Genomic DNA, 15,035 nt, shown 5'->3' on the forward strand with positions numbered 1-15,035 from the left:
CTCCTTGTAGGGATTAGATATTTGACTTTTGACACCTCAAGCCCCTCAAGCCTAGGTCCAGTTCCCACCACAAGCTTGGCCCTTAAGCACTTCAAGATTGGGCTAGGTTTCTCACCTCAAGTACAACCCTAACATCTCAAGCATGTCAAGCACCTCAAGCATCTCAAGTACCTCAGTCATCAAGCACCTCAAGCACCTTAAGCTTGGGCCGGGTTCCCACCTCAAGCTTAGTCCTAGATTACCTAAGGTCAAAGAACTTTTACACTAACTATTGGAGGTCTTCAATGAAGCTAACCCTAAGGTCTTATGCTCCATTGGTTATCCTTGCTCTTTGATAGACCATCTCTCATTTGGGCCCCTTTACCATTGGCCCCGTGTTGAGATAGATATATAAGCACATGTCTACATCTTAGCCCTTGTTCCCATTTCTTCTCTCACATTACGTGATCTGTTTAATATGAGAAAATCATTTGGGTTAGTTAGATATTAGATTTTATGACATTACCTCTCTCTTGAAAGCATAGTCGTCCTCGACTATGAGGTAGAAGAGATAAAGCCTTAGTCATTAGTCAATCTTACTTAGCGGGTAGAGGATCCCTTTTTACCCTACGATATCTTTCCAAGATGGATGACTAATCCATTTGGTTCTTGGAAGACATAGCTGCCACAATCATGTCTACTTTTTAGTCCATTTCATTCTCCCAAAGTAGAGTGACAAAGTCTACTTGGTGTTTTAGAGACATCGTCATCACAAACATGATTCTAAGCATGCATACTATTTAAATTTTTGCTCAATTAAAAAGAGAACTAGTCTTATAAGACAAAAACATGGGTCATTGAAAAGAAATTTATACATTTTATTACTCTAATGTAGTATTTTAAGCATTGACAAGGTTCATACTATCTTAAGCTGTATTCCTTGCATCCATCTAGCATCTTCAAAAGGATAATTTTTGAACTTAATAAGATACCGTCGGATAATCTTACCATGTCATAGTACCTTGTCTTCATGCGGGAGGATAGCTTCGGGTTGTAGCACCTCTTTTTGGTCTTCAACTTCGGGTGGGTCTTCAATAATTGGTTCACTTGGGTGGCTCTCCTTTGTAGGGCTTAAGTAGGATCACATGAAAAGCATTGTGTATGAGCCAATGGTTGGGCAACTTGAGTTGGTAAGACGTCTCATTGATGGACCATAGTATCTTTTTGCTAGCTTAGCATAATACTTTTGATGGCCCGTAGGAAACTTAAGTAAGACCCAATCATTTTCTTTGAATGGTAAGACTCTTTTGTGCTTGTTAGCAACAGCTTTTTGTCTTTGTTGAGAGATGGATATAGCCTCCGTAATCTTTTGAAAAGATTCTTGTAGGTCACGACTATACTCATCGACGGCGAAGATCTTACCATGTATTTTGAGTAGCAAGGGACTTTTAGGTCTTCCATGATCTCAAAATGTGCTTTTCCCGTAGAAGTATGTACAATATTATTGTAGGCATACTCTACAAGAGGTAAGTACTTTTCCCATTGTGAGCGTTGATCTACTTTGGTAACATAAGTCTTGAGTAGATCGAGTATCGTAAGATTGGCTATCTCACTTTGGCCATCCGTTTGTGGGTGATAGGCCGAAGAGAAATTCAATCTTGTTCCTAGATTTTCAAAGAGAGCTTTCCAAAAATTACTGGTCATTCTAGGATCTCTATCTGATACGATGGATGTTGGTAATCATGGTGTTTGAAAATCTGTGATATGAAGAGAGTTTCCATTTGGTGTGTCTTAATGGTCTTTTTGATAGGAGTAAAGTGTACTTGTTTGCTAAACCTGCTGACTATTGTCTATATTCCCGTATTCCCATGGATAGTCTTGGGTAATCCAAAGATGAAAAATCCATGTATATACTCTCCCATTGTGAATTTGGGATAGGAAATGGTTTGAGTAATCTAGGTTGATTCCCTCTATCATACTTGGTCTTTTGGCATACTGCACATTTTGAAACATACTCTTGTATGTCCACTTTCATGGTATGCCGATAGAAATACGTCTCTACTCCTCAAAGAGTAGGTTGAATACCTCTATGCCCTGCATAGGGAGGAACATGGGATTCATACATAGCTTTCTCATGAAGGGAATTGGTAACACATAGCCTATTACCGTGGAGAAGATAACCATCTTGCAAGGTGAATGGTTCCTCTTTCTTCCCGAAAGCAAGGGCTGACATTTTGTCTCTAAAGTCAGGGTCAGGAGCATACTCATCTATCATAGAGGATAGATCATTGTGAGTAGCTATAGACACCGCATTAACTTTTGATCGTTGTGAAAGTGCCTCGGCCACTTGATTGTGCTTACCAACAATGTGAGCAATATGGAAATTAAATTGCAAAAGAAAATTTACCCACCTCATTTGTTTGTCGGAAAGCTTGGTTTGCGTCATGAAATACTTGAGACTTTGGTGGTCGGTTCGTAGGATGAATGGAGTCCCCAATAGGTAGTGCTTCCATGTGTCTAGGGCATGTAGAACAGCTAAAATCTGTTACCATATACATGTGGTAGTGATGTGTGTGAACACACTAGGACCGCCGGGGCATTTTTTCCCGCTTTAGGAGGTTTTTTCCCCCGAGCATTGTATATACGCCCATCACTCTAGGGCTATCTATCTTTCCATTGCACACTAAGTAACACACTCTCTATTGTGTGCCTTGAGCTTCCTTTGTCTTCTCCAAGCTGTGTGTGTTTCTTTGCAACCCTAATTCCAACAATTGGTATCAGAGTAGGTCACGTCCTCCCGGGCTTAGTCGCCAGCTGCTCCAGCACACGCCTACTCACCTTCTCCAATTTCAGTGAGCTTTGGCGAGCGTTCGCAGGTCTACAAAAATTTTGGGAAGGCTCGAAGAGCTTGGTCTGCTCAAAATTTTGATTTGGGCTCATTTCGGCTTCCGTTTCCACTACAGGCAGTACTGCACAGGCTATTTCATCATTTTGTGAAGAATTTTTATCAGTGCCGTTTTCTACATAACAGGTGCCTTATAGTCTTCTACGGTTTGTGCTATATAGCACAGGTTGTTGCCGCTCCGTTTCTCCTATTTTCGGGCAGTTTTCACATCAAGTGCAGCATTTACCATGGCTGATAACAACAACATAGATGTGTTCAAGATGTTTGTTGCTGAGGGCAGGTTGGATGGGTACAACTACCCTATGTGGGCTTATATGATGCAACATGTTCTTGTGTCAAAGGGTGTCTGGAACATTGTGCAGGGCATTGATGTACGTTCTGGTTCTGAGGATGTAGGCGATGTTGAGGATGTTGCAGGTCTTGCTGCAAGGATTGCAGCTATTAGAGTTGTTTTGCCTACAACAGAACAATCTCGTTGGGATGTTAAGGATGCGTAGGCTCATGCATTGATTGCGTTGTCTGTGAAGCGCACCATTGTTCCTCACATCTGTTCTGCAAAATCTGCAAAATAGGATTGGGATATTCTATCAGGTCTTTATGCAAGCCGCAATGAGGCTAAAATTGCTTTGCTGCGTAAAGAGCTGGAGTCAAAGATTATGCATGAGGAAGATGATATGGAAACTTTCCTTGCTAGTGTCAAGGATATCAATGAGCAGCTTATTTCAGACAGTTCCCTTGTGCAGACGGTTCTTGATGCCTTACCAGATTCCTACCAGACATTTGCTAGTACTTGGAGACTGATGACCCAAGGAAATCCTGAAGTTGTCAAGTTTGATGCATTATGCACACGGCTGTTGCAAGAGTCACTTTCTAGAAAAAACAGGACTAGGCAGTGTGCAGTTGAACAGGCCTTTATTGCTTCTCAAAGAAAGGGTGGTAACAGTAATGCAACCACTTATTATGGTTCTGCTGCGAGTGGCAAAAATTATGTTCCTAATGCTTCTGCTGGCAGTACTTCGTCTGGCAATTCTGGTGATAAGGGCAAAAAGAAGATGCGTTGCCATTATTGTGAAGCCAATGATCACTTGATCAAGTCATGTCCTAAGTTGAAGGCCAAAGAGGCTAAGAAGAAAGAGGGTGGTTCCACTGCAAATGTTGGTTCCACTACAAATGCAGCCATTGTTGAGTCTTCTGTGAAAGGAGACTGTGTTGCTGATGTTGATGCAGAATGGGCTTTTAGCGCAGAGTGCACTTACAATTCTGTTGTCCATGATGCATGCTTGTCAGTTGCTGCAGATTCACATGTGTGGTATTTTGACAGTGGTGCTACAAAGCACATTACCTCACATCGTGAATTGTTTACCTCTCTGGAGTCTGTCCCTCATGGGAATTCAGTCACTTGTGCCAACAATGCCTCTTATCCAGTTCAGGGAGTTGGAAAGATTGTGCTCACTGCTGCTAATGGCAGTTCCTTCACACTTGTTGATGCACTTTATGTACCTGGGATCAAGAAGAATCTCTTATCTGTATCCGCACTTGCTAGACTTGGACTTGTAGTCAAATTTGTGGATGACAGATGTACAGTTCATGATCTCAGTTTTGGTGATGAAATTGTTGCATCTGGGCTTTTGTGCCGTGGGCTGTATAATCTCACTTTGTATGACAAGTGTGGACAAAATTTTGCAAATGCTGTTGCAGATTCAAGGGCTATTTTAGATGCAAAACTTTGGCATGCACGTTTTGGTCATCTAAATTTTGCCAGTTTGCTACGTTTGCAGAAATCTGACATGGTTGCTTCTTTGCCACCTCTTGAAGCACCTGTCAAACATGTTTGTGAAGGCTGTATTTTGGGTAAGATGCAGCGTTCTAAGTTTCCAAAGGATGGTTCAGTTAGGGCCACATGCAGGTTGCAGCTTGTTCATAGTGATGTTTGTGGGCCCATGCAAACTCCGTCCTTGGGCAATTACCTGTACTTCGTGACTTTCATTGATGATTACTCTAGGCATGCATGGGTATTTCCGCTTAAAGCGAAGTCCGAAGTCTTTATGTGCTTCAAACAATTTCTGGCTATGGCTGAAAATGTCTCGAAATGTACTATGGGCACCCTCCGTTCAGATCGAGGGGGGGAGTATATGTCTCATGAATTTAATGCATTTCTGGATAGTCGTGGGATAAAACACCAATGTATAGTTCCTTATACACCTCAGCAAAATGGTGTTGCTGAGAGGAAAAACAGGTCACTGACGGAAATGGCACGATGTATGGTCAAAAGTCAAGCTTTACCGCATTCTTTTTGGCTTGAGGCCATCATGTGTGCCACTTATGTACTTAATAGGTGTCCTACGAAAGCTTTGCAGTCTATTACTCCATATGAAGCATGGCATGATAGAAAACCTTCTATTGAGCACATGCGTGTTTTTGGCTGTTTGGCATATGCTTTGGTGCCACAAGTGCAGCGCAGAAAATTGGATGATAAGGCTGTCAAATGTATTTTTGTTGGTTATAGTGTTGAAAGCAAAGGTTACAGGTTGTATCATCCGCAAACAAAACTTATTCTGGTTTCTTGGGATGTAGTGTTTGTGGAAGATTCTGTTCAGACCTTGTTGTCATGTACTAGAGACAGTAATGTAAGCTCACAGGACATTTATGACACTTTGTTGCCTCTTTTTAGTGGTGGCAATACGAATGTAAGCTCCAATGAGGCAAATGTACTGCCTATGGGGGTTTCTGAAAATGTTTTAGATCAGCCTATTACTGATGCAGATGTACATGATGTACTTGATGAGGAAAGGGCTGAAAATGAGCAGGCTAGAGGTATGCCAAAATGGCTGGTGCACACTTTGCGTGACAGTAAATTGGATGCACCTTTGTCTAGTCGTACTCGTTCAGGCTCTCGCCATGCATCTTACGCATCAGATTGTTATGCTTTGTCTGTGTCTAGCTTACATGATGTTGAGGAGCCTCTGTCTTTTGATGAAGCACAGAATTCAGAAAATTGGATGGCTGCCATGCAAATCTGAATATGATGCACTTATAGAAAATGACACATGGACTTTATGTGATTTGCCTCCTGGAAAAAAGGCCATTGGTACGAAGTGGGTTTACAAGTTAAAATGCAAGCCGGATGGTGAGATCGATCGCCATAAGGCTCGACTTGTTGCAAAGGGTTATGCACAGCAAAAAGGCATAGATTATAAAGAGACTTTTTCTCCCACTTGTCGTATGACTACTGTGCGTTTTCTATGTGCATTGGCAGCTCATTTTGGTTGGGATGTACATCAATCAGACATTGTTACTGCTTTCTTGAATGGTGACATATTTTAGGAAGTTTATGTAACGCAGACTCGCGGTTTTGTCATAAAAGGACAAGAGGACACAGTGTGCAAATGTAACAAGGCTTTGTATGGGTTGAAGCAATCTCCTCGTGCTTGGTATGAGAAAGCTGACACTCATTTGGTCAAACAAGGCTTTCGTAACAGTCCAACAGAAAGCACATTGTATGTAAAGCGTGAGGGTGATGTATTTCTCATCGTGGTTCTTTATGTTGATGATCTGCTGATCATTGGACCAAATGAGAGACATATTTCTGAATTTAAGGCTGATTTGAATGCTACTTTCAAGATGAAAGATTTGGGGCTGTTGCATCATTACTTGGGTATACAGTTTAAGCAGTGTGATGGTGGTATTGCCTTGTGTCAGAAAAGTTACATAGAGACATTGCTATGTAAGTTTGGACTTGAGGATTGCAAACCTATTGCCACTCCCATGGAAACAGGTTTGAAGTTGAGTCTACATGATGTTGGTGATCCTGCTGATTTCACTCTTTACCAAACTGCTGTTGGCTGCCTCATTTATGAATGCAACACGAGGCCAGATATTCAGTTTGCAGTCTCACAGGTCAGCAGATTTATGCATAGCCCAGGGTCTAAGCATTGGCAGGCTATCAAGAGGATTTTCCGCTACCTTAGTGGCACTTTACATCTTGGATTGTTTTATCCCAAGGGGGGATCATTGCCGCCAGACTTACATGCTTTTTCGGACTCAAATTTGGCTGGTTGTTTTGACACGCGGGTGTCCACAAGTGGTTTTTGTTTCATGCTTGGCAGTTCATGTATATCATGGTTGAGCAAGAAGCAACCTACTGTGGCCACTTCGAGTTGTGAGGCTGAGTACAGGGCAGTCTTCATAGCTACGGTTGAGTGTGTGTGGCTCAGACGCCTTATGGCTGATTTGGGTAATGGACAGGACACTGCCAACACTATCTACACTGACAGTGAGAGCGCATTGGCAGTTGCGAGGAACCCAATTTTTCATGCTCGCACAAAGCACATTGAGGTGCATTACCACTATGTCAGGGAGAGGCTCTCAGCAGGTGAGATCAGCTTGACTTATGTGCCAACACAGGACAACCTTGTAGATCTTTTCACAAAGGCATTGTCTCGTGAGAAGCTTGAAGCTTTCTGCAAAGCTTTGGGCTTACTCCCCTTTGTGGACTGATCCTGCCCTCAGGGCATGGCACTTCCCTTTACTCATGTGCCAGCTCTCATTCACTGCATCACTCCAGGGGGGATGTGTTACCATATACATGTGGTAGTGATGTGTGTGAACACACTAGGACCGCCGGGGAATTTTTTACCTCTTTAGGAGGTTTTTTCCCCCGAGCATTGTATATACGCCCATCACTCTAGGGCTATCTATCTTTCCATTGCACACTAAGTAACACACTCTCTATTGTGTGCCTTGAGCTTCCTTTGTCTTCTCCAAGCTGTGTGTGTTTCTTTGCAACCCTAATTCCAGAAAAATCTCTTTCTCATAAATACCCAAGACTCGTTCATCCGTATTGAGCCTTCGGCTCTCATATGCTATGGCATGCCCTTCTTGAAGCAAAACTGCTCCAAGGCAATCACCACAAGCATCACATTGGACCTCAAATGGCTTTGAGAGATCCGAAAGCATGAGGACTGGTTGGGAGGTAAGCTTCTCCTTGAGCTTTTCAAAATCATTTTCCTCCTTAGCAGTCCATACATAGTTAACAATTTTCTTAGTTAAGTCATGTAGTGGTCCTGCTATTTGAGAGAATTTTGCAATGAAGCGTCTATAGTATGTGCACATACCAATACAACTTCTTAGCTCATGTAGATTCCTTGGATTAGGCCATGCTTTTATTACCTCTAACTTTGATGGATCCATACGGATGCCATCTTGAGAGATAATATGACCTAAGTACTGAATCTATTGAAGGAAAAACTCACTTTTCTTTTGGTTGAGAAAAAGCTTTTCTCCCTCAATGCTTGAAAAATCACTTGGAGATGTTGCTTATGTTCCTCCAAAGACTTGGAGTAGATGATATCATCAAAGATCATGCTTGAAGCTCATTGGACCCCTCTAGGCCTAGCCAATCACAAGCAAAAGGCATTACAAGCAACAAGGGTAGCCTTGGGACAAGTGTCCTCCTTTCCCCTTTGAGAGAGATGACTTGATAAATGCAAAGACAATTAACTAAATCTCCTAAATGATCATTGGACCCCTTGGGTGGCCAACCAATAGGCTTCAGGCACACCATGAGGGCAACATGAGGAGGAACTTACAAGTGTCCCCTTTTCTTTCTTTGTATTAGGCATGCCTTGTGTGAGTGTGTGTGTGTTCTCTCTCATCCCCCCTCATGTAGGGCTGGCCCCATCCTTGTAGGGATTAGATATTTGAATTTTGACACCTCAAGCCCCTCAAGACTAACCCTAGTTACCCTAGTTCCCACCACAAGCTTGACCCTTAAGCACTTCAAGCTTGGGATGGGTTTCTCACCTCAAGTACAACCCTAGCATCTCAAGCATGTCAAGCAGCTCAAGCATCTCAATCATCAAGCATCTCAAGCACCACAATCATCAAGCACCTCAAGCACCTTAAGCTTGGGCCAGGTTCCCACCTCAAGCACCTCAAGCTTGGGCCGGGTTCCCACCTCAAGATCAACCCTAGCTTACCTAAGGTCAAAGGACTTTTACACTAACTATTGGAGGTCTTCAATGAAGCTAACCCTAAGGTCTTATGCTCCATTGGTTATCCTTGCTCTTTGATAGACCATCTCTCATTTGGGCCCCTTTACCATTGGCCCATCTTGAGATAGATCTATAAGCACATGCCTATATCTTAGCCGTTGTTCCTGTTTATAACTTCTCTCAAATTAAGTGATCAATTTAATATGAGAAAATAATTTGGGTTGCTTAGATATTAGATTTTATGATAGCCAAGGAGATGGACGATGACGCCAATACCAGGCTGGCAACTCCATGAGCCCACAAGGCACTTCTAACGGCGTGGTGGTGATCCGAGAGGCCAAGAAGGTGGCACTAGGCACACTGCCTGTGAAAAATTGCACGGTGTCAACAAGCCTCCCAAGCAGAAATGTGTCAGCACAGACTTGTTCTACAGACTCGTTACTCTTTTATTATAAAGGATAATTTAATATGATAAAATCATTTGGGTTGCTTAGATATTAGATTTTATGATAGCCAAGGAGATGGACGATGACGTCAATACCAGGCTGGAAACTCCATGAGCCCACAAGGCACTTCTAACGGCGTGGTGGTGATCCGAGAGGCCAAGAAGGTGGCGCTAGGCACAGTGCCTGGGCAAAATTGCACGGTGTCAACAAGCCTCCCACGCAGAACTGTGTCAGCACAGAATTGTTCTACAGACTCGTTACTTTTTTACTATAAAGGATTTAATTAAAATACCCCCTATTGAAACTAGGGTTACGACATAGTGTGCTGATTCACTACGAACAATCACACCCGCATCCAAACCCTTGGTGATCGGCAACAAAAAACTGGCTATGAACCTTGAAGAGCAACTTCCAAATTGGCAGCATCTTGGCAAGTTGTTGCTCAGAGTTTAAAAGCTACCATCTGAACATCTTGAGACTTTCTTGTCAAGGCAAACAACAGCTTTTCAGACGCATTTAGAGAAGACAATACTAAGGAATTCTAAAGCGAATTTTGCATCATGTCAAAGCAGCCAATATTATTAAGCGAGGGGTCACTTCAACATGGCGTCGAAAATCAACAAGTTTAATGGATCCGGCTTCCACACTTGGTAAATCAAAGTGAAGGAATATCTGATGCGCAAGAATTTGTGGAGCGTCATCAAGCCGCTATCAACCCATGATGTAGGCACATCCACTGCAGTTACCAAAGCGTTATCTGTCAAGAAACAACACAACGACGTGCAAGCATTAGGTATTATTCTAACGTCTCTCGAAGATGATTTTATTCATTAACTGGATGACATGAAATCTGAAAACTCTGCTTGGATGGAACTAGAGAAAGTGTTTGGGCTAAAGCCAAATACTCAAAAATGAGCCTTAAAATGGAGTTGTATCCTTTTTCTATGTGTGATGATGAAAATATTGTAGCTTTAGCTAATAGACTGAAAAGCATCCACACTTAGCTAATTTATGTTGAAGCTCCTGTCCCATATGAGGATCTTATAGCCGTTTTTGTGAATAGCCTACCTGCAGAATTTTGTCAAATTGTAACTATTTTAAAGGAGAAGGATCCGCTGTCTTCTTTGGATGGTATTGTTAACTCATTGTAGGATGAAGAGAAATGAGTACCACGTATTAGTTCTTTTGTATCAACTACATATGTAGCTCGTGGTTGCACTTTGACTGCAAATTCAACCACAACTGCAACTTCAACCAGGCCTACTACCAGCACTCGATCTTGTGTGATATGTGGACGCAACAATCATCAGACCAAGGATTGTTTCAGCAAAATCCTTGCATCTACTGTGGAAAGAACAATCATCCTTCGGATAAATGCTTCAAGAAGAATAAGCGACATATCAACATGGTTGAAGGTGATGAAGATGGTGAAGCACCAATGCCACTACAAGAGGTTGTGTGCTCTTGTGACGCTTTTAGCAACGAAAATACACTGTTTTTTTATAACCCCCAGCGTCGCTACGAGCGTCGATACGGAGATGCCGCTATAAGCATCGCTATGACAGTTGCTATATGCGTCGCTATATAGCAACGCCTATAGCGACGATTATAGTGACATTGCAGAGCCTTATATAGCAACGTTCATAGCGACGCCTGAGAGATTTTCTTTTTGGTGGTAGAGCATTGAATGCCCTACCACCCATCAACCATATTGAATGTTTCATTAATTGATTCACCTTTGAAAAAAAGTGCAAAGGTATATATAGACCCAAAATAGTCACCCACAAGACAATATAACCATTAACTCTATCATCCATAGTACGTATTATTTGCAAAATAAAGATACAAAACTGACAAGCGTGAATTGATGAAAGTAAATCAATGACAATTGTACACATAGGAAAAATCACATGATTGTTAAACTTTGCAAATGTAATAGTTACAAATGATTGTCATTATTTAAAAAATATACATGGTTTTCAAAAAGGCGTATAAAAGTCGTCTCATGATACATAAGCTATGACAAAAAGAAACTAATGCTATCTAGCTATGGCTAAACCAACGTCGTCTCATCAGACGTCTCATCGCATCCAAGTGGCGTATCTGTCGGATTCTGCAAAAAATATATATATATACATCTTTTTGTAAGTATAAACATATAGCGACGTTTGTAAAACAATACAACAAATAGAAAAGAATAAACCTTAATACTAACCATGCCGCCACGAGAACTCAGAATGTCCATAAGGGTGTTTAAGCCCTTCCTGCCTGCGTACTCACGCTCGTACGGTATGGGATCACGTCCTATCGTCGACCACTGTCAAAACATACAAAGAATCCATTATGTTATAATTTAAAAACCCATAAACCGTAAACTATCAAACATAGAGAGCAATGCAAAAACACTTACAAAATTGGCCTCAAATGATGGCCACCCGCCGCTCCCCAAGTGGTGCGAGCTCCCTCGCGCTCTGGCTGCCTCCTTTTGTTGATTCCACTTGTCAGGATTCTCCCACGCTACTTTCTTTGCAATCTTCTAATCTTATTTGGCCAGCCAATCTGGTCTGTTCCACCCATGCTTGATTTCTTTTTGCACTTCGGAACGCTTGTCTTGTAGTATTCGCGCATTCAAGCCTTCATCACATCTTCATTGAAGCGGTCATCCCGTGTTGGAAGAGGCAAGTCGATAGCTCAGAATTTTCAATCGAGAGAGAGAGAGAGAGAGAGAGAGAGAGAGAGAGAGAGAGAGAGAGAGAGAGAGAGAGAGAGAGAGAGAGAGAGAGAGAGAGAGAGCGCACACAATCAAATCTTGCAGTCGAAAAACCAGGTGGTGGAGCTGCATTGGCCATGGATTGCCCAGGATGTGAGTTCAAAATCAAAAGATCGTTATACAACATGGAAGGTACTTAGAGAGCCAGAGTTTTTACAACAAGGAGCAAAATTGTTCAAAACGGAGAATCGTACAAGAATCCGAACTATCTCTTTCTTTTTTGACGTAGAACTTGAAGGTGCTTGTAGCTTTGGAATGTTCAAAGGCTAGCAGCAACAAAAAACGTTCTTCTTCTATTCAAATTGAGTGATGGAAGAGGCAAGTCGATAACTGAGAATTTTCATTCAAAAGAGAGAGAGAGAGAGAGAGAGAGAGAGAGAGAGAGAGAGAGAGAGAGAGAGAGAGAGAGAGAGAGAGAGAGAGAGAGAGAGAGAGCGCACACAATCAAATCTTGCAGTCGGAAAACCAGGTGGTGGAGCTGCATGTGGCCATGTATTGCCTAGGATGTGAGCGCAAAATCAAAAGAGCGTTATACAACATGGAAGGTACTTAGAGAACCAGAGTTTTTACAGAATAGAGCAAAATTATTCAAATACAATATTTATGGCTTTAAGAGATCTCTCTCTCATCCTCGCGTACAGGGATCCAAAATTCACGTAATCACTCAAAATGACATTAGAGTGAACATCTAGCTGGTAAGGTGAAGCTTTTGTTAACGTTGACAAAGTCATGCATTTATACTAATGGATGAAGGGGGAAGAAACCAATATCGAAAAACTCCAGTTTATACTCTCTCTCTCTCTCTCTCTCTCTCTCTCTCTCTCTCTCTCTCTCTCTCTCTCTCTTTGTTCACAGTGTAAACTACCTCACATTCTCTAGTCATGTCCATTCCCCGCACACCTCGGTCTAGAGGTGCACGGAGATCAGAACCACCGGGTTATAATCTCGTCTTTATTGGTCAATGCCTATATTTGTGGGTACAAGAAATCTACACACCCATGTCTACATGATACTGCATGTAGTGGACAAAACCCCTTTGCCTCTTCTCTAGCTGTAGCATTGCACAGCATCTTAACATCTTTTCACAGTAGATTTTTTCATCGTTCGTCTAACTCTAATTTTTGTACTGTAACTCGAAGTTGGACTCTAATATAAAAACTCAATCCAAAATATTATCTTAAATCTAACCTAATTGAACATGTGGTGATTCGCTCCATTGAAGGGTAAAAGACATACCAAACTCTTCTTCTCAGCTTTTAGAGCTGCAATGCGAGATCTAGAGTGCTCCTCCTCTGACAATCAGTCAAGATCTTGGGAGCAGCTCTCCATGAGTGCCTACATGAAAATCTAAATCTAACCTTATCTTAAATGATAAAAAGAAGAAAATGGTATAACCTTTCTATCACCCAAGTATGGTAGATTGGTTATGCCATTTCCCTCTTCAATAACAGGTAAATAACGTAAATAAACCTAAATCTAATATAATATAACGTAAATCTAAATCTAACGTAAATAAACCTAAATCTAATCAAACGTAAATCTAACTAAAAATAAACCTAAATCTAATTTAACGTAAGTCTACATCTAACCTAATCTTTAACGTCTTTTGGGATAGTTTCCTACGACGTTAAAACTCTCTTCTTCTTGTGTGTCTGTGTGGCTGTGTGTGTGTGTGTGTGTGTGTGTGTGTGCCAATAAAAAGAGAAAAATGGTATAACCTTTCTATCACCCAAGTGTGGTAGATTGTTCATGCCATTTCCCTCTTGAATAACAGGTCTTGAGTTCAACTCCTCGTTGGCTAGATCTTTAGGTCTTTTTAATTAGTTTCCTACGACGTTAAATTAAACTATCTTCTTCTTGGGTGTGTGTGTGGGTGTGTGTGCACGCCAATAAAAAAAGGTATAACTTTTCTATCACCGAAGTGTACTGATAGATTGGTTATGCCATTTCCCTCATGAATAACAGGTCTTGAGTTCAACTCTTGTCGACTAGATCTTTAAGGTCTCTTGGGATAGTTTCCTACGATGTTAAGACTCTTCTTCTTCTTCTTCTTCTTCTTCTTCTTCTTCTTCTCTCTCTCTCTCTCTCTCTCTCTCTCTCTCTCTCTCTCTCTTTTCCTCTCTCAATGTGTGTGTGCATTCTTTGTTTATGCATGTGTGTGTGTGCATTTTTTGTTTATGCATGCTCTCTATCTTTTCCTCTCTCAATGTGTGTGCATTCTTTGTTTATGCATGTGCTCTCTCTCTCTCTCTCTCTCAAAAACACAATGTGTGTGTGTGTGTGTGTGTGTGTGTGTGTGTGTGAGAGAGAGAGAGAGAGAGAGAGAGAGAAGGAGAGAGAGAGAGGGGAAGGGAACATGAGAGTGAGGAGAGAGAAGGAGCATACTTGGCTCTCCTTCCTCTCCTCATGTGTGTGTGTGTGTGTGTGTGTGTGTGGAGAGGAAAGAGAGAGAGAGGGAGAGCGCGAGTTACCTTGCTTGCTTGAGCACGTGCCGAAAACATAGATCTGAGATCTGAGTTTTCGGACGCTCTCGGTTGTCTTTTGTAGCCCTGATGGCGTCGCTATGAGCGTCGCTAAGTTACTTGTAATTTAGCAACGCCCATAGCGAGGCCTATAGCGACGTCGTGGTTTTTCACATTTGAGCGTCGCACTCCGAGCATCGCTACTATTAAGTACCTCTTGTAGTGTGCTTCTCGTAGAAAGTGACATCGTGTAGTTTTGATTTTGTTTTTTCATGTTGCTTTTTTATGTTAGTCATTTGTCAATAATTGTACGGGTTATAGACACTGCCACACATTAGTGTAAAGACCACCCTTTTATATTTGGTTCTGAGTTCTTGTTTGTCTCACAGTGATAGTTGCTTGAGGAAAGTTGTCGTAATAACTAATATCTATTCCTCCTAAATGATTTCTCATGTTAAACTGATCATTTAATATGGGGAA

Source organism: Adiantum capillus-veneris, chromosome 18, assembly GCF_014529385.1.
Source record: "Adiantum capillus-veneris isolate H3 chromosome 18, ASM1452938v2, whole genome shotgun sequence".
Classification (NCBI taxonomy): domain Eukaryota; kingdom Viridiplantae; phylum Streptophyta; class Polypodiopsida; order Polypodiales; family Pteridaceae; genus Adiantum; species Adiantum capillus-veneris.